The 25779-nt window shown below is 37.5% G+C and overlaps 1 protein-coding gene across 1 annotated transcript in view; it reads right to left on the bottom strand.

Moving 5' to 3' along the window:
• The window catches only part of LOC145666021 (putative gonadotropin-releasing hormone II receptor), a 683846-nt gene that overhangs the window by 564054 nt on the left and 94013 nt on the right, over positions 1–25779 (bottom strand). The window lies entirely within an intron of this gene.

Raw genomic sequence — 25779 nt, 5'->3', positions numbered from 1 at the left:
ATAAATGAACCGAACAAAAACTCAAATAGAAAATGTCATGTGGCACATCGATTGATATTGTCGCGGAGACTCCCAGGGCCACCCTTCATGGGGGCCAAGGGCGCAACTTCAAAATTGTAAATGGAAACATGGGATGAGTGATACCTCGTTCGACATATCTTCAAAACTAAAAAGTGCTGTTGCAAAAGATTGTTCATATGGGTCACCGTTTTCAAAATGACCACCAAGACATGGTATCTGCGTCAGGTAAAACGTCCAGTATCACTAATATGAAAACACCAGAACAAATATTCGAATAGGAAATAACAGAGGATATTTATCATTCTATAGCTCGGGAATGTTGCAACAGTCGAAAAGATGATTAGAGTGAAAGTGCTATAATGGAAAGGAAGAAATCTAACTCCTAGAAATTTATCCTAACCTCACTCCGTAAGTGAGTGAAGCGGGAAGGATCGGTGAAATAGCAAATGAGACATATTGTTTTTGCAGATTGTATCTACGAAACAAAGTTATTTGAAATGTGTTTTAATAAGAGATAAATGTCTCTGTAATGGGATAAAGTAAGTAAAATTCTTGTTAAATGATACCTTCCATTTTGATTGCAGGCAATGGTTTGATGCAAAAATGAATCAACTGAAATACGAAACAAATTTGTCGAACAATGCAATTTTAGAACAATGATTACAAAATCCACTGTTGATGCAAATAGAATTCTGTCTCTGTCTCTCTCTGTTTCTCGCTCTCTCTCTCTCTCTCTAGCCGTGTGCATGATATTGGTTCGCTTCTTTTCCATCTATGTCTTCTTGCATGTGATAGAATATGAGTTTCACTGAGATGTCCACAGTTACATTCCGAATAACTTTCAACGGTAATTTCAGTTGTGATCCTTAGTAACGAAACAGTACATACTGATACAGATATGTCCCAAAAATCTTGCACGCAATGCGTTAAATTATCAGGAGCGAAGGGGCGGGTAAAATGTTGTTAAATTTGAATTTCACCTTATTTTATTCATCTTATTTCACTCTATTTTTTATTCATTATAGTACCAGTCATTTGTACCCACAAGTGTTTCAGACAAACCATATCTATTGCAAATAAAAGTGAGGTTCTCATTTGAGATTTTACCAGTCATTCCCCCTTTACCTACTTACCGACAGAGATCGGAAAGATAATTTTCTATCATTTCCTTTTTTACATCATGTCAATTATACTTTAATAATCGTTTTCTCCGCTGCATTATACTCGAGCCGTGGAATGATAAATATCCTCTGTGCTTTCCTATACGAGTTTTATTCCATTCATTTATCTCCAACTGTTTTCATATTAGTGGTACTGGACGTTTTATCTGATACAGGCACCATGTTTTGGTGGCCATTTTGAAAACGGTGACCCATATGAAAAATCTTTTGCTACAACACTGTTTAGTGTTTCAAGATTTATCCAACGACGTATCACTTGACCCATATTTCGGTTTAAAATTACTGAGTTTGGCCCCCTTGAAAGGCAGCCCTGGGAGCACTGCGAGAACATTACTCGACGCGCCCCATGCCTTTCCTGTTTCACTTTCTGACTGTTCGTTTATCTCCAACTGTTTTCATATAAGTGGTACTGGACGTTTTATCAGATACAGGTACCATGTCTTGGCGGCCATCTTGAATACGGTGACCGATATGAAAAATCTTTTGCCACAACGCTTTTTACTTTTTAAAGATCTATGGAACAAGGTATTACTCGCTCCGTGTTTCCATTTAAATTTTTAAAGTTGGTCCCTGGTACCCCATGAAAGGCGGCCCCGGGAGGCGCCGCGACAACACCATTCGGTGTGCCCCATGGGATTTCCTATTCGAGTTTTTGTTCGGTTCATTTATGTTCAACTGTTTTCGAGATATCTCCGTGGAAAGATTAAAATGGGCCATCCTGGATATATAGGCTATATATATATATATATAGCCACGGACCCAGTATATGATCAAGGGAGGGGCTAAACTATAGTTTGCCGCTTTATCCAGTGTAAAGAAAGTAGGATTGAAGCCCATTTTATCCATTGCGATACATACAAACATACATACATACATATATATATATATATAAAATGCTGAAATTTTGTACCAAGTTGGGGAATTCTTCTTGATACTCTGCAATATCACTAGATAATCAAGCAATGTTGCTAAAGCAAAATAAAGTTGTATTTTCTCAAATTGCGCTACGTAAAGTATTACATTATTTCTAATTTAGTTATTTAACAAAACCAAAATAGCCCATATATTATTTAGTGTAGCTTGGAAATCTCTAATAACTCAAATGGCATGGATGGTGCAATGCGCATCAACTGTACCTTAGCGTCAAATACTGTGATCATGGTATAATATATTTCGAATGAATGAAGGAACAAAGTTACAAGAAACGGAAAATTTAAATGTTTCTAAAGACTTTACTTCGAAAACGCGCTGACATATCACGACTCATCATGCAGATGCTTCCAAAAGACTTAAATGCTTATAACGCCATGTGATTGTTATACTGGTTAAAATGTCGTATTTGTATTAAATTTTTATAATGATTATTGCTTTCCTTTGCTTCTATAACATTACAACAATAGTTTTTGGTGGTTTTAATTACAACAAGTCGCAGTTACATTATTTTAAGCAGTGTTGCCCACTTAAATAAATTGCTAAATATTATTCTAAATATGTGCAAATAACGTAGATAAACTGCAAAATATTTTAAAATTACTCGTAATTTGTTTCATAGTGCAAGAATACTTTCAAGAGACGACGTTTTTCATAGTCTTTGGGCTACTTATAATGTTAATGTTTAAGTCTTCGTTCCAGCAATACATGTAAATGCAAATTGTAACTGAAATTAAATATAACTGATACATTTTCAGTAACACTAGTTGTTCCCCCTAAGCCTTAGGCCTGGTGTACACTTTAGATTAAGACCGTGCTTAATTAAAAGTTTTAATTACACCCTAATTACATTTCACTTGCTTTAGTTTGACCACCGACCACCTCAAACTCGATCCATACCATATAGCTATATGCAATTATTCAAGGACTTACAGTTAGTAATACACAGTGTTCACTATTGTTTTGTTTTGTTTTAGTTTAACGTCCCACACTTATGCTAGGGCGGCTAAAGGATACGTGGAGCTAATGATTATAGTGGAATCCGAACCACTTCGGTCGTTCAACTTTACCCCTACCGGAAATCGAACTCGGGACCACGCGAAACGAAATCAAGAGTGCTAGCCGCTAGACCAAATGGGGGCCCTCACATTGTGTTGATTTAAATCATTCAGTCAGTGTTGCCAGATCCGAAGATTAAAAAGTAGCGTGTCTGTACTCCGAAAGTAGCGAATTTGAACTATTTGTAGCCCAAATATATAGAAATGAATACTGATGGTGCTAATGAAATAATTTAATATGAGCTGGAAAGTGTGCTGGTCGTATTGAAAGAAGAAATTATGATCGACGGACGAAAACAATTCTAGACTGGATCCCACGAGACAAAAACAGCCTAGGAAACCTCCACATACAAGAAGGTGTGACGAAATTAAGAGCCACTGAGGAGTAACCTGGAAAAGAATTGCCCAAGTTAGATAGTTGTGGAGAAGACTTGAAAAGACCTTCATCCAGCAATGGATTGATAATGGTTGATTATGATGATGGTGATGATTTTATTATATCTGGACCTCGGAGGTAAACTAAACCAAGTAATAATTTCGTAATTTTACAGAAGCGAAAAACCGGTTCCTCAACTAAGACTAAATATATAAATTTTACTAGGTAAGGTAGTGTAAAAATGGATCCAAAATTTAATGAAAATCATAGAGCGAAAAAAATATTTTTGACTATTCAATTCATAATGTTGCAGCAAAACTACGAAAATTAATACAAAAGAAAACTAGAAAGTTAAGAATCACATGTTTTGGCGAGTAAGAAAAAATAGATACAGATAACTCGAATTACCTATATACTTATATAATATGTATGTCCATGTTTCGCAAGTAATTTTTAATCAATATAAAATTTCAACGTAATGAACGCAAGATTAGTTTTCTCGAATAAAGATTGCATGCACCGTTGAGAGCTCAGGAATAAGATTAATCTATGTTACGGCACTGGATATGTGCTTACGTAATGCATTACGACCTTATGAACTTGTATAAGAAACAGAATGCACTTAAAATGAGACGCGAACTATGCGAAACATCGGACTTTGAACCTAACTTGTTTTGTGATCCAACTCGAGACCTCACATAGCAAAGATGAGTGTAGTAGCTCCCACCACATGGTTCAGGACGTTCGTGTTATAAAGTGTCAATTAAACACGGAGATGTGAAACGGTAATAAAGCATTTCATCAATTTCAAACAAAATACGTATATTGTAGTAATAATTTACCCTATTTGTTAAGATAATGAACGTTATATTGTTTTTAAAATGACAGTCAAAGCAGAATGTATTGAATAATAAATGAGAAATTGTAAAGTTTCAATTTCGGTACGATTAAATATATTCATGCTGCTATGTGTTGGGTTATCCGTTAGGAGGTATTGAACAATTCTGATTCAAAGGAAGGAAATAAACTACAGTATAGTACTGGAGTTAATTTAATAGAGTTTAATTATATAGGCAGTTCTGAGGCTATATGAGACAAAGTCTATTACTGAAAGTGAAATATGGGTTCTAGTAGGGTTTTAGGGTGATATACACACTGATCATTGAACCTGGAATACATGGAAAGCATTAGCACTAGCAAATTAGCTATGAAGAGTTACACCATACCATAATTCTGTCAAAATGAAAGGAAAAAATAAGCGGAAACGACAGACTGTACGAGAATAATACTTTCACTATTTTAATTTCACACTATTTATTTCGAGACTTTCGAGACTTTCGAGACGAGACCGAGATTTGGTACTCGAGACCGAGACCGAGATCGAGACAAGCATCTGTTGACCGAGACGAGACCGAGACCGAGACGGTGATTTTTTACTCGAGACGAGACCGAGACCGAGACCGTTATTTATCAACCGAGACGAGACCGAGACTGTACGAAGTCTCGTCTCGTCTCGATACCATCCCTATTTGGAATCGATGCGCTTCGAAGATAGAAGTGAGTAATGTCTCATTACAAAGGGTTTGAGATGGTCTTCCTTTGAGCTGACTCACAACAAAATGTATCGAAGAGATTTTTAGCAATAAAAATACTTTGCATTCTCCATTTGCTTTAGATTCCAGATAACTGTCTAATTGTAGAAGCGATGCACTTCAAAGGTAAAGGTGAGTCATGTCTCATTAAAAACCGTTAGTGATGGTGTTTCTGTGTGCTGACTCAACAAAATTTATCGAGATTTCTAATAATGAAATAACGTTGAATTCTTCTTTTGCTTTAAGTGGCGCATAATTTTTCATTTTGAAATTGATGCGCTTCCAAGATAGAAGTGAGTCATGTCTCATTACAAAGGGTTTGAGATGGTTTTCCTTTGGGCTGACTCACAACAAAATTTATCCAAGAGATTTGTAAAAATAAAAATATTTTGCACTCTCCATTTGCTTTACGAAGCAGATAATTGCCTTATTTTAGAATGGATGCTCTTCGAAGATGAAGATGAGTCACGACTCGCGAGAAAGATTTTGCTATGCACTTCTTGTAACCTGTCTCACAACGAAATCTACCGAAGATATTTTAGTAAAAAAAGTTGTTTAATATTCATAATTTTGCATTGATAACAGCATATTATTTAATTTTAGTGTGTGTTTTCTTCGATATTCAATGTGAGTAATGACTCAGTAGAAGGCGCTTGGGATGACCTTGCAGTTACCTAAGATCATTTCGTCTTTATTTTCTTTTTTGTTGCATTTTACATTTTTGGTTACGGGTTAAATAATTATAACAAAAAAAAAAAGTTTTGGTTCTAACTTTTAAGATGTGTTTCAATACACCATCGCTTTACTTTTTTTTTTTTTTTTTTTTTTTTTTTTTTTTGCAAATTGAAATTCCAATTCTAATCCTAATTATGCGAAAATATTGGCCAAACTCCAGAGAATATTTGAAGGTTTTCAGCGATAAAATATGCCGAAAAATAAAATAAAATAAAATAAACAATAAATAGCAGGAATGTGCACTCAAATTTGAGAACAAGGTGGCTTTTGTTCCGGAGAAACCGATGTTTGCATACAACGTCGCTGGCCGATTATTTGTTTCTTGGTCACATTTATCGCCGATTTATCGTAAAATATTTACTGAAGATAAGACACTGTTTTCCAACAATCACCATTCAAATTTGTTGAAAATTTTTAAAAAATGCTAGCTATGAATTATTGAAATACTGTCTTCGAAAATGCAAAAGCAGGAGAGGCGGATTCAGGGTGCAATCGCCCCTCCCCAGAAGAGGAAACTTGTATTTTATATACCCCAGAGTTTGGAGCTTTTAAACGTAGGTCTAAGTAGCAGTATTTAACTCCCCTCCCAGAGAAGTCCGTCCTGGATCCGCCCCTGAGCAGAAGCCGACTGGGTTCGGAGTCCCGTTCACGTTAGTTCCGCTGCCAAGAGTTTTGAAGACAAATGTCATTGTTCAATTTTGAAGGTGGCCACACCGGAAAGTGATATTTGAATGACAATACAGTGGAATAGGGGTGGCAAATACATTTTGTCAGCCTATCGACCTGGTGTGCCAAACAGGAGGCAATTTGCGAGTTGTAAGACTCTAGTACCCTTCACCTGCTTCCTAATAAATGCCCTAATCTTGTAAAATGTGTTCGTTTCGACCTAAAGGAAGCCCACGATACCAAAAATGAAGTTTCTATCTCAAAAATAGTTTCTTCACGTTTTGCAAAATCTGTTCAATTTTGGTCTTTTAAAGCTCGTAATTCAAACACACATGCGATCGAGGATTTCTCCATTTCATGTATAAAAAGGAGTCGATTGAGCATAGTATCGATATAAAGTCAGAGTAACACCCCGCGACCTTCCCTGGTAAGTAAAAGTTTCTGGCGTTCTTACTGATTATGTCATGTGATACTACCATGAATATCGAGATAGTATCAAATAAATCAGCCTCAGTGCGACTTCTTTGCATATTCTTTCTCTTATTATAGCTATATTGAAAATACAAAACCAGAGGACAAACTTCGCCCTCTCCTGCGTAAAATCCCGTAGATGTATTTTTAAAATCAAGTCAGGAAAACCGAATGTATACTAGTGCGTACTTAATAGGTGGTTGCTTGTGAAGGTTTGTCTTATAACTCGAATAATCCAATGGAAAATATGCCATCCATCTTCCGCCAGTTCCTTAAGGTTTGTGATCGTCTCATCACAATTTCAATTTGTCTGCAGCGGATAACGATTTCAAGCTGATTATACCTTTGATAAGTAGCTACCTACGATGTTCTCACTAGCTTAAATTAGGTTTTCCTGACTTAAAGAATTATTTTCAAAAAGATAGAGCTGTTAAGAAATCTTGGAACCAACGGATTCATTTCAATGTACATTTCATTATATATTACAAATATAAACTTACGAAAACATAGACTTCACCATTGTATTTCTTGTGAAATTCTAGCCCAATTTGATACATTACATGACCCCGTTCCTATTAAAAAAGAAAAGTACAGCGAGATACGAGATGGCCGACTTTAAGATGGCGACAATTTTATAAGCGTACCCCCAAATAAATGTCTACTTCCTCCCGGTGTCGGTTAATGTATTTTTTGTTTTTCATCCCTTTACCTGTTTTACAAATAAAATGAAATTTTCAAACTTGAAACACATTGTTATGGCTTATTTTGATCAATCAGGTTTTTGACCACTGCGGCCGTCTTTATGGACGGAAGCACTTTAAATTCTGCTTTCGTTTCTTGATATTTCACACTTCTCTGCCGAGTTTGATCAAGAAACTATTTTCGAATGGATAGGTTAACTTGTAAGAGAAGAAAACTATGAAATACTGATATATATATATATATATATATATATATATATATATATATATATATATATATATATATATATATATATATAACAAGTCCTGCAAAAATGTAAAAAGTTGTAACTTTGAAAGTACTACTTACAATCTTGTATTTTGTTTGTAATGTTTAGTGGAAATAGTAAGACTATTCATGGCTTTGGATTGATTATTTTAACAAAAGAGACACTGACCAAATCTTAAAACCCACTTTATTTTAAATTATAATTTGTAACTGTTTCGGATATCTAGCATATCCTTCTTCAGACACTATCGAAAAAAAAAAAATTCGATAGTGTCTGAAGAAGGATATGCTAGATATCCGAAACAGATACAAATTATAATTTAAAATAAAGTGGGTTTTAAGCTTTGGTCAGTGTCTCTTTTGTTAAAATTTAGTGGAAATGTTAAAATTTTTGTTGGCAACAATGAGTGTATGTAAACGTTGACGTCATAACCGCAAACCACGGTAACAAAGATGGCGTCTACTCAAGATAAAGAGCAGTGTGTGGCGTGGTTTTGTGAGTTAAAATCCAGTGTTTTGGTGAGAAGAAAATTCCGACAAAAATATCAGAAACAACCACCTGCAGGTTCAAGTATCAAGAGATGGTACGATAAGTTCCTAGCTACCGGAAGTGTCTTGGACTTGCCTCGTGGCAGAAGGCCAACAACCAGTATTGATGTGATTCAGTCCGTGCAGGAAAGCGTGTTGCGAAGTCCAAAGAAATCGTTGAAATGCAGATCCCTGGAGCTGCGAGTGCGAATGACAACGCTACACAATATCGTTCGCAAGAAAATGATACAGAAGTTTACAAGCAAAAACCGAAAGGTGTTCAGGACCAACGGAAGAAGATACGTGATGTGATTGGGAGTATTACGGATGAAGTACGTCGAAATGCCATTCTTGGATTCCCGAAAAGACTTCAGCAATGTTTGGACGTAAATGGTGCTCAGCTGGAGGTTTGTCGTTGGAAAAAATGCTTGGAAACAAAATTTCTTACAAGTCCACTAAAAGTTTTGTACAAATACAATAAACGGTTACAAAGTTACAGCTTTTTACTGTTTTGCAGGACTTTTGGAAGACTATATATTCATTCTTCAGTATACACTGTATTTCGGGAAAACAATTTAATAATGTTTTTTTCTCAATAATATATAGATATATTGTTATACATTTTTAAATTTTTAAAATAATGATTATTTAAAAACTGTTATAATGAAAATTTAAAATGAAACAGTAAATATCTATTCTTCGGTACTTTGTTCCCATAATGTTCGCCAGGTAGTACTAAATCTCCTGCTTTCAAAGGCTCCAACCTGTCATGTTATGTCACTGTCTTGACGTACGGTACAGCATTCATGCCGTAATTTTACATATAAACTTATGGACTGTGAGCTGTCTCTCCATACTCCTTGCTCGGTTGCTACATAAATTGATACACCAATGATGTCTGTTTTTACTCCTAACCTCCCTTCGCAATTACAGAAGAAAGACTTCTTCTAGCTCTTTACTAGTAGGTAACGTTCCCATTATAGCCGACACGTTCCCACGTTGAATGGCTATGCTTATGCATTGAATCAGGAAACATTTTGCTCGATTATCTCCTGATTTAATCGATAGATGGTGGCCGATTTCTTTTATAAATTTGAGGCCTCCTTCTTCCCAAGAACCGCTAGACTCAATTGCTATTGCGACAAAGCAATAGTTATCGAGTAGATTGCTATATTTATTCCTTTTTTCTTTCGCTCTTCGAGCAGCTACGAGTCCAGCTTGTACTGAGGCATATTGTAGGTTTGAGGGGGCATAGGTGTCTGAACATGTGAAGTCCAAAATCAATGCCTTTCCTTTCTTCCAAGGTACTAATGTCATACCATCGTGTCTTTTTCCGTCAGATCGGCTGCATCCAATCGGTTCCCTTACTGCTGGGACTCCTGCTGATATTAATGCTCTTCATATTATATCATTTACACTTGAATGACGTTGGTGTCTGCCTGCACTGGTTTTGCACGACAAACCGTGTAATCCTTTTTTTTTTATCTACAAAGGTGTTAAAAATGGGGCAGTGGTGTGGTTCACATATATCTGCTCCCAACCGTAGTGCAACTGATACTCGGAAGCTCTCATTGGATAGGTGTTGGCCCAGAGATGGTGATGGTAAAGCTTGAAGCCATGCTCCGTTTTCTGGGGACATGAGCGCTAAAGGTCTGGCTTTATCTTCAATGTTATTTGTAGTCTGCAATAAAGAAGCTGCCTGGCAATTAACGATGGGCTCGCCCAAGCCGACTGATTGTTACGATTTTCGAGAGCCGGAGGGTCTAACCCAACTAAATTTGTCCATTTAGCTATGCAGTCCATCACATCTGGATTGGTGATTTCGTCGTTATCCCATTGAAGAAGAGAACTAACTATTTGACTTGCACCGTAGAAAGACGCTAAAAAAAAGACTGAATAGCCATATCTGTGGCGCGACGGATTCCAAGGCCTCCATTTTTGACTGGTTAAGAAGCTTGTATCCAAGAGTTGTTATTAAGAGAACAATTGAGGATGGATTCCAGACCAGTTTTAAGAGTATCGTCATACTTTTCCAATAGGGCATCTTCCTTCCAAGATGGAGAGCATCGGAGGAAATTAAATAATCTCGGCATTCCAAATGAAGCCCTTAACAGGTAAAATTCAGAATGGGCTGAAAGCTTGGAAAGTCGTGACAAAAAAATTCTAGTTTTGAGGTTTTGTCTACCTCATATGTGTGTGTGTTTTACACTTCTTGGTACCAGTTAGTTATAAACTTGAGGACCCGCCCCACCTAAGGCAGGCCCTGTGCGTGATAACCAAATGAAAGGAATCTTTTCATCTATTCAAGATGCTATCTGTATTACTGAGAATTGTTCCGTCGGCTTGCTTTAATATATAAGCGAGAAGTTAACCTTTCTTAAATTCCTTGATACACTTACATATGTCCTGAATGTTTTTGATATGCCCATTTTTATACGCAGACATAACAGTAAATATTATCTAGTTATAACCAGGAACAGTTTAACTATCTTTGTTTTCAGAAACTCTTACAGATACAGGGTTAACTATGATTTCTCAGAACAAGGGATAAATGTTTATTTCTTAATCTCAAATACTCAGATATCAAGAATAAGAACTGGGATCACACGTGTGTAGTGGTGAGGATTATTTATGTTCGAAGCGGGTACATATTACTAATCAACAATTTGATCCATTGCTGGATTAAGGTCTTTCCAATACTTTTTGGCAACCGTCTATTTTGAATAATTTGTTTCCAAGATATCAGTGCTACCTAATTTCGTCACACCTAACTGTATTAGGATGCTGCGTAAGTCTCTACTTGTCACTTGAAGTATTCAGTAAGAAATTTACTTTTGTCCATCTTGTACAGTTGTTTCCTAACAAAGTTATCTACTTATTTACCTATCCATATATTCTTTCTCTCCGTCTAGGCCTATATACATACATATACATACATACATATACCTACACACACACACACACACACATATATATATATATATATATATATATATACATATATAAGTATGAATTTATATGTATACATGACCGGTTGTTCAAAAAATGAATAACACCACTCTACTTATTACAAGAGATAGTGAAAAAGAGCGTACATAAAAAGGCTGTATTTGAGTTAGGGATAGAATGATTAGGTATATATGGTTTGCAGATGATATGGCGCTTGTTGCGGAATTGGTAAAGAAAATCAATAAGATGCCAGAAAACTCAAGGAAGAGCTGCGAAGAATATGGGATGGAAATAAATATTAGAAAAAGCATGGTGAATAAAGCGAAGCGGTCAGTGTCGACTATAGGAGGTGAGAAAATAGAGCAGGTGACTCATTTTCGATACCTGGGTAGTATTACTAGTGATATGCAGTGCGAACGTGAAATAGAAGCAAGGGATAGGAATAGCGAAAGAAGCCTTTAGAAGGAAGAAAAACTACTTTGTGGGACCTTGAACAAAGAGTTGAGAAAAAGACTGTGGAGTATTATGGTGTATGGGTCAGAAACATAGACATTATGCAAAAATGATGAGAAACGGCTTGAAGCTTTCGAAATGTGGGTGTGTAGAAGAATTGGCTGCGTCGAGCTAAAAACGAATGAGAAGGTGATATAAATGGTGGGGGAAAGAACAATTTTAGATATTATTAAGATGAGAAAGATAATCTGGTTGGGACATTGGGTACGAAGGAACTGTATCATGAGGGACATGCTAGAGGATATGGTAGCAGAAAAGAGAGAGAGGGGCAAAGAAGACCAGAATTAATGGACAACATCAAAACAGAAAAATCGTACGTGAAGACGAAGTCAGCGGAAGACCGTGGAGCATGGAAGCTTCTCAGTTCCGACAGATGTCCTGCCAATAATGGCAGAATATCTGTGATGGGATGAAGTTATCATTAACCAACTCAACCCGTTTAATTGCTTATATTATTAGCTTGTGAACGAAAAGCCCTGTTCGTAGTTGGTGATCTTTTTTTGTTCCTCGTAAAATAACGTAAAACTTCCGGACTTCACTGTTCCATTTTTTTAACATCTAACTTCCTGAACTTCTACTAAGTCCATCCTGTATATCCCTGACTCACTCGTTGCGGATTTTAACGCATTTGCCCTATAAAGACTTCTTATATTCCATGTTCCAAATCTTATGTCCATTTTACTTTGCTGAGATCCTGCCAAGTTACCAGTCCTGGTCCAAGGCTTCTATGATTTTTTCTGAACAAGTGCCTTTTATTTTACAAGAAGAGTTTGTCATCCTGACGATAAACACCCAAGCTGGAGGACCACCCCTTGTCGTCTCTTCGAGACTGTTTATTCAGTATATTCACGCCTAAACTCTATATTTAAAGAAGTTCCACTCGATCCGCAACCTCAGGACGCATCTTGCAATGTGACAGGAACACACATTACACGTTCTTTTAATCAATATTGTATGTGTGAAAATACATCGAATCACTATTTGGAACGTAATGATTACGTCATTAATAATAATATCTTACCCCTACACGAATCAGGCTTTCGCAATTCACATAGCACTGCCAGAGCCCTACTTCATATCACTGACGACATTTTTCGAGCATTAGATAACAGCCAGATATCATTCCTGGTACTATTAGATCTTAATAAAGCATTTGATTCAGTACATCACGACTTACTGCTAGCTAAAATTAAATACTATAACTTTTCCATCAACACGATACAGTGGTTCGGATCATATCTTTCAGATAGGCAACAAAGAGTGCTACTAAGAGATCCTAAACTTGCGGTATCAAACCGAATCACTCTTCAAAGAGGAATGCCACAGAGATCAATACTAGGACCTCTGCTATTTTGTCTATATACAGCAAACGTATCAAAGCTATACTCTAGAATACATCTGTACGCAGATGATACACAACTGTGCTTAGCCACGTCTCCAGAGCACGCCTTACAAAGTGCAGCCCTCATCAATGGGGACTTAGAAGTATTTAGTGATTGGTGCTTGTCCAATTCCTTGAAAATAAACGCAAGTAAATGCATATTTACAGTCATGGGAACAAGAGAAAATCTTAGGAAACAGGAAACTGGACAAATTCATATTTCCATTCGAGACACGTTTGATTACTCACCTTCAGTAAAAAATCTCGGATTAATACTAGATGGTGACTTAAACTGGAAGCGACATATATCTACTGTATCTAATAACTCAATATCAATTCTGCGATTATTATATAAATATAATGATTTTCTAAATCAGAACACAAAACTGTATTTAGTGAACACGCTTATTTTACCACTGTTCGACTATTGCAATTCTGTATATGGACCAGCCATTACTAAATCCTTAGCGATATCAATTCTAAAAGTTCAAAATGCCTGCATGAGATTTATCTATAACGCGAAAATGTGAACATATACTGCCCTTACTAAATCAAGACAATATTCTAACAATGTCAAGGAGGCGTTTGTTGCATCTGTACTGCCAGATACATAAGGTCATACACAATAATGGCCCCCTTTATCTTAAAAGTAAGCTGACGTTTCGAAATTAAATCCATCTATACGAAACAAAACGTTCCCGTACACTTGACATCCCGTGGCATACATTAACAAAAGCAGCGAAATCATTCTCTATTTCAGCTGTGAGAGCTTGGAATTCATTACCTTCCGCTATAATCGAGTGCAAAGGATTCTTGACCTTCAAACGTAGGGTAAAAGATAATCTTTTACATCAACAGAAATCTTAATAATCTTTTACAACATATAATATTAGTTTGTAGTTAACTAAATGTCGACTGAAAGCAGGAAATCCGTGTTACTATTCGGTTCAAAATCTCTTGTCGTCGCGAATTCTGTCGAGGAATTTGAAGCTTAAATTATATAAAACGATAATTATGCCTGTTGTTCTGTATGGTTGTGAAACATGGTCGCTTACTCTGAGGGAAGAACATAGACTGAAAGCATTTGAGAACAGGATCCTGAGAAGAATATTCGGACCCAAGAGGAACGAGAATGGGGAATGGCGGAAGCTTCATAACGAGGAACTACATAGTTTATACTGTTTACCCAACGTTGTTAGGGTCGTCAAGTCTAGGAGGCTTAGGTGGGCAGGTCATGTAGCTAGAATGGAAGAAAGTAGAAACGCTTTCAAAGTCTTGACTGGTAGACCCATAGGAAAACGACCATTAGGAAGACCTAGGCGCAGATGGGAGGACAATATTAAGATGGATCTCGCAGAGATAGGAATACAAAGTAGAAACTGGATGCAATTAGCTAAGGATAGAAGTCAGTGGAGAGCTTTTGTGAACGCGGCACTGAACCTCCGGGTTCCATAGGCCATAGAGTTAGTTAGTTAGTTAGTTAACTAAACGCTATAGGCTTTATGCAGAGTCGTTTTGATGAATGATTAGCGTCATACTAAAACCTGGCTATTGCAGGAAACATATGTTACTCGAACACAAATCATGCTTCAGAATGACTCTGCATAAGGCCCTATATGTTTATTGTCGTTATATATGTACATGTATAATATCTTTATATATATTCCCATGTGACATTTCTAATTGTACTTTTGTGAGGTTAGGTGGTAGAGCAGCCTACGGTTGAACTCGCCTCATGAATAAAGTCACTTTCAATTCAACTTTACTTGAGGTCATAAAGTAAACAACCTCGCACGTTTATAATTGCGTGGATACAAAGAGTGGTTAGATAAAATACCGTACAACAGGCACGTAGCCAGGATTTCGTAATAGGGGGGGCTCCGTGACGATACACTATGGTTATCACACCAGGGACTGGATCGTTCTAAACTATTTTACTGGCAACATACAGTGGCTCAAAAAAGTATTGGGCGGATAAGAGGTATGAGACAAAAGTAGGAATAGTAGAACAACCATGTTACGTGTGATCGTAAAACTTATGGAGAACATTCATGTACATGTGTATGTCACGTACATACCCAGATAATCGGCTTATATACCTTTGTTTTCCAACAGAACAGCAATATTGGAGATCGGGCGGCATTCAACGCCAAATAAATATTGGGCGTGTAAATATCTTGATTATGAAGACGCGCTCTCTGAGGTAGCTTCACCCTCGAAGACCCGTGTGTCTTTCTACACAAAAGACTCTAGTTGTAGGAAAGTGGACAGCAGTAACATCGTGCCTTTCGTGAAGCAGCAATGGGGGAAAGGCGAAGGCAACAACGGAGGAAGAATGGAAGATTGTAGTGGAGCTGTTTTGGAACAGAAAATCGTTTGCAGAAACCAGCAAAACTATTCGAATACCAGGAAAAATGGTTCATAATACTTTTCACGAATATTGTATAAGAATATATTGTATAGGTAAACGAAAAGAGTAGATACATGCACTGAGAAGCGGCAGGCCGTCAAAGCTTTCAGTGACAGCAAAACGAAACATTGTGCATCAAGTGGCCAACTTTCCGAGTTAAGTGCGCCGAAGTTAGCAGCTAAAGTGGAACGTGATGTGGGAATGACTGTGTGCAATTAAAACCATCAGAAATGTGCTTCGTGATATATGGGAAGAACAACACGTCGAAAGCCCTACATAAGCAAGACGAACAAGCAAAAGAGATTGACGTACCTGAAAGACCACAAAATTGACACTTATGGGTTCTGGAAATCAGTCATTTTTACCGATGAGAGTGAATTTAATGTCTTGAAGTCAGACGGACGTGTGATATTGTCGAGGAAGGAGAATGCAGAACTAGATGAGAAAAATCTTACAACCTCTGTGAAAGATGTAGGAGGTTCTGTTATGGTATGGGGTTGTATGAGTACAAATGGTGTGGGTGATTTATGCTTTATTGAAGAGACATGGACCACAAGGCTTACATAAACATTCTAATGACACATCTTTCTCCAAGTATGGAAAAAATTGGTCTCCCCCTCCAATATATCTTCATACAAGATAATGACCCCAAGCATACAACCCTAAATACCTTGCTCTGGTTGTTATATAACACACCTCGTTGAATGGAAATACCACCATAATCACCCGATATCAACTCAATCGAGAATTTATGGCACTACTTGGAACAAAATATTCGCAAACATGTCATCTCTAACAAAAAGGACCTGAAAAGTGCATTACTAGTAAAATGGGGTAAATCTTATCGTAAGACCACACACAGCTTGGTATGTTCGATGCGAGAGAAGTTGTGTGCAGTCATCAAAAGTAACGAAGGACCTACCAAGCACTAAGAATGGTGGAAATGTTTAAAAAATGGTAATAATTCTTGACTGCCCAATACTTTTTTGGTGGCAATTGTGATAAGTTTATTTTATTTTTATAGTTTTGCCCTTTTGACACGGTTACTGCTTTGTTTCTCCTATCTTACCTGCTACATGGGATAATACATAAGCTGGAAGTACAGTGAATGTTCGTTTATTATTGCATTTTCCTTCCATTTTACACCCTGACGTATTACATATCTTGACAGACCAATACTTTTTTGAGTCAATGTACATTAGTTCGTTTAACCAGGATTTCGTAATGGGGGGGAGTCGTAACACGAAATATTGTGTTTACACACCAGGCTTGATCAATCTAAACTATTTTACTGGCAACATACCCATGGACAACTGGTTTATTAGGACAATAAAATGAAGACATGTTAGTAAGTATTTTAATAACAAATTATAAAGAAATCTCCAGTAAAAGAATGTTTTAAAAATATTGAAAAACATATAGCCTTTCGAGGTCATTCGAACTCGGTTCGTCTTGTCTTCTTTCTTGTTTTTTTCTTATCTTCGTTTAATGCCTTCAAGGATAGCAATGAGATCTCTTTGGCAGTAAAGACATCCTATAAAATGCATTTGTGTTGCTGCGAAATTGAAAATGCGCGTGTAACTGGAATTAATACATGAACTGGAATCTATGTTGCCAGGCTCATTTTATTGGTGATTGTGGGAATTTGTTAAGTTCTACCTGAAAGTCTATCTGATCGAACCGATTCATTGATTGTCATTTGTAGTCCATAGGATTAGCATGGAGTTAGATGTAACTCGGAATGCTCCGTTCCAATAATAAAAAAAAAAAAAAAAAGAGTAACCAAACGTTTGCTGTAGTTTTATATTTTTAACGCTGATTTTTCTTTTTCCCGTTTCTTTTTGTTTCATCGTTCCTTAATTTTTTCATTTACGGTTTCGAAGGGGAGGGGGTCCGGACCCCCCGGACCCACCCCTTGGCTACGTGCCTGCGTACAATCAAGTAATATCTGTATTTTATTTGTATTCATTTTTTAAATTTAGTTTGTAAAACTTATATATATATATATATATATATATATATATATATATATATATATATATATATATATATATATATATATATATATACAGTTCATACAGTTCATAATTTCCAGAGCTATTCTGTTGCTTTGCAGAAAGCATCTGTCCCTCTACTGTATTTGAATGAGGGCATTATACGCACCACAAAAAAGACTATTAAAATTTTTGACCTTGTGCTGGAACATAAACCTTACCGAATCTCCTGCTGATAGTCTATTTATTTGCTCTTGTTTTTACCTCCTGTCGAATTATTTTCTGTAACATGAAAGGTTGTTGGAAACTGTATCACAATCACTGCTTTATTTAGTTAAACAATGGTTGATGAACAAAGTTCCATACCTACAAAATTAAAGTCACGGCTTGTAAACAATAGCTTTTTCAGCACCAATTAGGAATGCAATAACCTATTTCCATACTATACGTAATCACATTTTTAAAAGGAAAAAAAGAAAAAAAATGTGACTTGAAAGAATAGAAAACCATTTCCCGAGGCAATGTAAAATTCTGTAAGACAAACTTAATACCAAAATTAGACAACAGGTGATCATATACAGGGTGTAAAGAAAGGTTGTTTTCAACGCTTGGGAGGTGATTCTACAGATGAAAACAAGTAAAAATGTCTATGTAACACAATGTCCATTTCGGCCTCCTAACTAAGTTACGAACGTCCAAAAGGGTAGGAAAATGAACTTTGAAGACCAATTCTGGCAAAACGACAAGAGATAGAAGAGCGATGTTAGGCGGCCAACACAGACACTCAACATGGACTATCCAAAGATACTAAGATTAGATGTGTACAAGGCGAGGACAAGGGGTTCCCCAAAGGATGCGAAGCATGCCGCGGACGTTATGAGGGCAAAGTGAGATGAGAGGGTGTGTGTGAAGTGTTCATGCATACAGAAACGAATAGCTGAAATGTGTATTCGTATTCAAGATGGCGGGAGAGGTGCGTGGTTGCATAACCGTACAGGAATGAAGCGCAATTTCGACAGGTTTATTCAAAGCATTTGTTCAAGAAAGCAGAAAGGGCAGTCCGACAGTGGAATAGGGACATACAGCGCTCTACATAGGGTCGACTGTTGTGTAATTAAAAACTGCTAATCGGGAGGTGATGCAACGTTTACGATAGAGGATACCGGTTCCGGTGATAGTACTCGTAGAAGATAAGCTTCAGCTGATTACAACAATTGCAATACAAACAGCAGGAATGAAAAACTGAGTAGTTAAGGCTGAATTCGACCACTGCGTTTGAATGTAAAAAACGTTTGAGGATATTTATGACGAAACTATGGATCACACAAAGTTGAGAATTCGGATAATTGTAGATTACTTATGCATTGAACTATGCATTGAAAAAAAGTAAAATATTCCTAATCATTGCCATTGTTGTATAAAAAGAGCATTTGAATGAGAAGTTACGGTTTTCGATAATGAACTGAGCTTGAAATGTGGTTCTACTTGTCTCTTATTATTAAAGCAAGTTTTATTTAGTGACTATGCTTTTCAAAGTGTAGGTAGAAGTATAAAAGATATTGCGAGACTGCACAATTTTAAAGTACTTTTTGTTTGTACGAAATTATCCACACAAATGTGTTCTTCAGGTGGAATTCCCCAGTAAAGAGATTCACACAGTGCGACAAGATGCCGAGACACAGCAGCAGTGGGAACTGGCATCCGGGATTGAGCATGTGGGTGAACGGGCAATTCGATGAGCATTTAAGTAATAATAATAATAATAATAATAATAACAATAATAATAATAATAATAATAATAATAATAATAACACTGTTCAACAACGAAAATGTAAATTGAACAAAATAAGCTAATTCTTATTGATTTTGTGGTGCTGATCACGAATTTGAAAGTTATTTTCGAATATTAGCTCTACTTTTCGTTTTACAGGCATGTCTAATAATCACGCTTTAAAAATAAATATATTCGCTTCGTTTGGGGTAAAATGTTACGCTGATCCGGCAACACTGGAGAAACTATATGAACGCTTGGTTTCATTGTGTTCCTTATCTCAGTAGTGTTCTGCTATTGTTAGAAAAGGCAGGTTTAGTGCAGTTATCAGCGTTTTGGGTGTGACGTTTGTGTAGTGCAGGACATAAAAATACAACTACAAGTACGCAAAAATACTGGTATTTCGAATGTATATCTTTAAATAGTTGTCGGAACTATTTCAAGTGATATTTTGAGGATTTCAATAAACAAAAATGCCGCGAAATTGTGTAAACAGTGCGGATAGCTTCTGCTACGTGTGTGGGGAAGTGACATTTTCCTCACAAAAGCAGACTATAGCACCACTAATAAGAAAAGCCTATCAATAATACTTTGGTTGTAAAATTGGAGACCAAGATAAATCTTGGGCGCCCCACATTGTGTGTAACACTTGTGCCAGCAATCTAAGAAATTGGATTAATGGGAAGGGGCGCTCAATGCCTTTTGCAGTGCCCATGATTCGGAGGCAGCCAAGCGACCACATCAGAGACTGTTATTTTTGTATGGTTCCTTCCGTCAAGAAGGGAATTTCCACGAAGAAGAAGCGGGCCTTGATCTATCCTAACATTCCTTCTGCAATGCGCCCCGTTCCTCATGGAGAAGGACTACCTGTTCCTGACCCACCTAAAGAATACGATCTTTTTTTCTGGTGATGATCAAGAAGTTGAAGCTCCTGAATCAAGTACTTCGAAGGACCCTACGTTTGTTGTAGAAGAACCTCCATGTGAACCACATAGACTTACTCAAGAGGAACTAAGTGATCTAATCAGAGACTTGGACCTCTCGAAAAGCAAAGCCGAAATTTTAGCGTCACGCTTAAAGCAATGGAATTTATGGCAGGAAAAAGTAAATATTTCAGTGTATCGGAATAGGGAGAAGATGTTCACTTCATTTTTTACTATGGAAGACACACTTGTGGCATGTACAGATGCAAATGGCCTCATGAGGGCACTTAAAATTAATTACGAACCTACGGAGTTGTGGCTCTTTATAGATTCGTCCAAGGTGAGTTTAAAGGCAGTGCTTTTACATATTGGAAATGGACTTCCTTCAATTCCTGTAAGTTACGCAGTTCATATGAAGGAATCTTATGAAAACTTGAAACGTTTACTTCAAGCCATTAAATATTACGATTTTCAGTGGCTCATTTGTGGTTACCTTAAAGTAATAGCACTATTGCTAGGTATGCAGTTAGGGTATACAAAGTATTGTTGCTTTATATGTGAATGGGACAGTAGAGATCGTGGATCTCATTACCGCAAAAGTGATTGGAGTACCGGAGAAACTCTTCAGCCGGGAGTGAAAAATGTGCAGCATGAATCACTGGTAGATCGTAACCGAATTTTGCTTCCCCCTCTACATATTAAATTAGGTCTTATGAAAAGTTTTGTTAAGAGCATGAACCAAGAGGATGAGGCCTATAGGTATCTAAGAGGACAATTCCCTCGATTAAGTGATGCCAAAGTTAAAGAGGGTGTTTTCATAGGGCCACAGATTAGGCAACTATTCAAAGATCACAAGTTCGACGAAATTCTCCAAGGTGAGGAGAAAGCTGCGTGGGAAAGCTTGAAGAGTGTTTGTTCACAGTTTTTGGGAAGACACCGAGCAACAAATTACAAACAACTGGTAGCAAAGTTGTTATTGTGCTACGAAAATCTTGGTTGCAATATGTCTCTGAAACTCCACTTTCTTCATTCACATCTAGACTTCTTTCCCGAAGATTGTGGAGCAGTAAGTGACGAACATGGTGAGTGTTTCCATCAGGATATTGCAGCCATGGAGAAGAGATATGAGGGAAAGTGAAGTTCTAACATATTGGCCGACTACTGTTGGACTATTGCAAGGGATGCTCCAGATGTAACCTACAAAAGGCAAGCCAAGCGAAGGCGCTCAAAATAAAATAAACATAATCCTGTACAAGGGATCACTTGAAACTTTTGTCTACATTGCAGTGTAGGTCTTGCACAAAAAGGTATTTGTACATATTTTTCATATTTTGATGTTAATACTGATTTTTATTACGGAATAGTTAATGTTTAACTTGACCACGGTTACTTTATTTTCTGTATCGCTGTGAAACTGGTATTTGCGCAATTTTGAAAAAGGAAGTACAAGGGTATAGAAAGCTATAGGTTAGGGTACTTCTTAACTCCCCAGCTTATCACATCACAGTGAAATAGATAAAAAAAGTGAAATGTAGGTTTTTACAAGGATTTTGCTTAAATGTTCTGTAAATATTAATTCATTTGTATATATACAGCTACTGTTGTACAAGGGCGTTTTTTTCACAACCTGAGCTAAGAAAATTCTTCTATTATCATTTCCTTTCATATTATGCTTAAATGAATGTAAAAATCGCAATTTCAAAGAATTTACATACTTTCCATCAAAATTTGTTGAACAGTGTAATAAATGATCCTCTCGCCCACTTGACGCGTCGGGCAACCAACAGCACCCACTGTTTTATGAAGCAGTAAAACACCTCTAAAGCGAAAAGTTACCACGTGATTTAGGAATAGCTTTCTGAGGAGTGTTGGAAATCTGGCAACCTTGCCTGTCATTACGAAAGGAAGAAGCAGAGTTCTTTATAACCGACAGACTATGGCTTAAGTGTGATCGCGTTTCTTAAGCGTCACGTCTAGCCAGATGTTTACTACTTATTAACATAATTTGATACACTGCAAATCAATTATTCCAAGTTTTATCCACGACATGACAAGGTTACTGTGGAATTTAAGGACTTCCCATTGCTGAGTAAGGCTCCTATAATCGTTCCCCTCAACGTTTCTTGGTTTTTGAAAATTGTGGGAAAACGAAAGAAAGTAGTCGAATTTTGAAAATTCGGCCGCACAAGAATTATGGAACTCTGTGAAGTGATCTTAAATAATTGATTTCCAGAAGAGATATTCGATACCTTTGAGGGCAGCCAAATGATTGTCATAGGCTGTTCTATCAAATGTCTCAAATTTTATTTGAATTTTTTTTTTAGTTTATGAGTACCGTAACTACTATGTGCGCACTTTCCAAAACCTGAATAATTTATTCAGTTTTCACACGAATTTCATAAATCGGGGAGAAAAGTTGTGGGGAGCGTTTAGAAGGGCCTTATATAAAAAGCAGAACTCTATGCTTAAGTAGTCCTCTCAAACGGGTCGGGTCGGGTCAGTCGGGTAAGCTAGGGTCAGGTTGCCGGGTCGGGTTGTCGGGTTAGGCTGCTCGGAACGGGTCAGCTCGGGTCGGGTTGTCGGGTCAGGTTATTCGGGTCGGATTGTCGAGTCAGGTCAATCGGGTCAGCTCGGGTCGGGTTATCGGGTCAGGTCAGTTGGGTCAGCTCGGGTCAGGTCACTCGGGTCAGTTCAGTTTGGTCAACTGAGTTTAGGTTAAGCTTAAACTCGGCTGGTGTCGAAAGCTGCTGTTTTTCACTAGCTGCCTAATTAAAAATAGCAATTTTCAATTGATTTTATAGAAACCATAAATCTATTTTGAACACTTGCAGCTAGTGTTTTTATGGTAAATGCTTATTTTTGTACTTGTGTGTACTTTAATTTTTAAATGTGTAAGATAGATTTTACCAATCGACTGTAATATTAATATCTACGCCAATATCGAGTCTGGATTTAGTACAAAACTAGAAGTTGTTTAAGCAAGGCCAAAAGAAAGATTGAATATGGACGACGAAGCCCAAGCTGGACCGCGGTGGCTCAGTGGTAGAGTATTCATTTCTGGTGCGTGGTGTCCCTGGTTCGATCCTAGCTTGTGCTAAGTGGGCTTTGTGGTGGAGAAACGCCGTGTAGTGGGTTTTCTCGGGGTTCTCCGGTTTCCTCCCACTTTCTTCATTCCACCATTTCATTCATTTCTCATCATCACGTTCTCCCTCAGCCTCGGTGCAGAATCGAGGGACCTTAAACTGAATATTTAATTTCATTTCACCAAGCCCAAGAACATCGATACAAGAACAATGTAAAGATTGGATATGCAAGACGAAATTAATAGTAATCTTGCTCTTGGCCTTGTTTTAGTGATCATCAAGTAGCGATGAGCACATTTTCTTGCTTTCCGTATAGTATGAAAGACCATAATCAAAATCACACTTGGTCTTCATTTGTACCGATGAGGCGAGCATTCTTGGCTCTTGTATAGCATGAAAGACCACTAAGACTACGAAATGCATTACCAAGATTTGACTGTGCAAGACAAAGAATAAGACACAGTATTGATGACCAAGACCCAGGGTGCGAATTATTTGAATTTCATTTGTTGGGCTGAAAGTGATGAAATAAAATTAGCACTTTATAATTAATTATCATACTGTATTTTTAAATTACAAAATTTATATTATGTATCTTCTTACTTGCAACTATATATACTGTAAAATACGTTTTAATTACCGAGAAAGAAAAATCAAAGTGGCGCGGGTCCCGGAATCATAAGAACCTATTTTGGAATGAAAGTTGAAGGGTTGGTAAAAAATCACAGGTGTTCTCCCGTTTCCTCAACCCTTATCATTGTAGTTAAACGATTTCCTTTTGTCTTCGCCAAGAGACTCTTGCTACTGCCTTCCGAGAAGAAACCCTGCCTTCCGAGCAGGTGAGAACACTAACCTTGAAGAAAAATTTCGTTACATAGAACTAAAGCAAGAAAAAAATTCTTCCACGTCGGACATTGGTATCAGTTATAAAAAGAAATAACCAAACCTCAAAAGTGCCAAATATTCCCTAAGATGCATATACAAATCCCCGCTTGGTCTAGCCAGTGGTTAACGTGTAAGACTTCGGTACACGTGGTCCGGGTTTAATTCCCAATGTGAGTGCATTTTGGCGTTCACCCAGTGTCGTGAAACTGGGTCGGGTCAGCTTGGGTCGGGTTGTCGGGTCGGGTCTGGTCATCGAGTCGAGTCAGTCAATTCGGGTCCCGGGTTGGGTCACTCTTCAACCCGACCCGACCCGTTGAGAGCACTATGCTTAAGTATCGAGCCTTTTAAGGTAAAACACTGAAACGAAAATAATTCAACACGAAGACATTAGCGCTGATTTTGCATTCATCTATTTTATCCACACCATGAGAAATCATCCAGATTTACAACACACCAAAGCTGTTCAACGTTCATGCTACAAGTAGTCGCAAAGGTGAGTTTAGGAGCTCAGAAAAAAAGAAATCAAATTATCTTTACATGTAACCAGTAATACCTTTGTAAATTTATATCTAATTACAGTACTTCTGAAAAAATATCTTATCACTCGTTAATTTTGCCCTACACAAACATCGCTATGAATGACAGGATCCATAAGTAAGTTTCTCCATAATTCAATACGAAATTGTGTCCCCGGGCTGCAAGTGACGTAGTTTCTTCGTTCACTAAGCAACATACGTGGTTCTTTCTGGTTTGACACTAGGTGGCGTATCGAATGCACAGGGCTCGTAACTGAATTTCACAATTAGTTGGAGCTGCATTGATAGTTGATGCCGTCGAGTAAATGCTATTTTAGTGCTTCTGTGTGAGTGTTTGTGTGCGTGTGTGAATGTTAGCATAAAGTGTATAAGGGCCTCAGTGTATAGAATTGGGCAACTGATGACTCGCACGTGAATGATAGTTGAAACTATAGAAACAATAATCATTTAAATAGTTTTACCGCTTATCATTGTGGTACTCTCAGAACCGTGAACAACAGTGCAACTGATAGAATGGCGGACTACTCTTTTACTGAGCTTGCTGATATGCATCTCATATATGGCGACGCGAGAAGTAACAGCCGGTAGGCAAGGCGTCTGTATGAAGAACGGTTCCCGAATAGGCAATTACCGTCCCACGTCTTCTTTCAAACCATCGATCGCCGACTTCGGGACACAGGATCACTACAAAAACCTCGACAAGAAGTAAACGAAATAGAAGTGTGCGAACTGTTGCATTTGAGGAAAACGTGCTGGAAGCATTTACGTCTCATCCTGAAACCAGCTCGCGCTCCGTAGGTCAGGCGC

Source organism: Thermobia domestica, chromosome 12 (genome assembly GCF_964235325.1).
Source record: "Thermobia domestica chromosome 12, izTheDome1.hap1.1, whole genome shotgun sequence".
Classification (NCBI taxonomy): domain Eukaryota; kingdom Metazoa; phylum Arthropoda; class Insecta; order Zygentoma; family Lepismatidae; genus Thermobia; species Thermobia domestica.
Note: the sequence above shows the minus strand (reverse complement) of the source record. Positions and strands in the feature narration are given on the sequence as shown.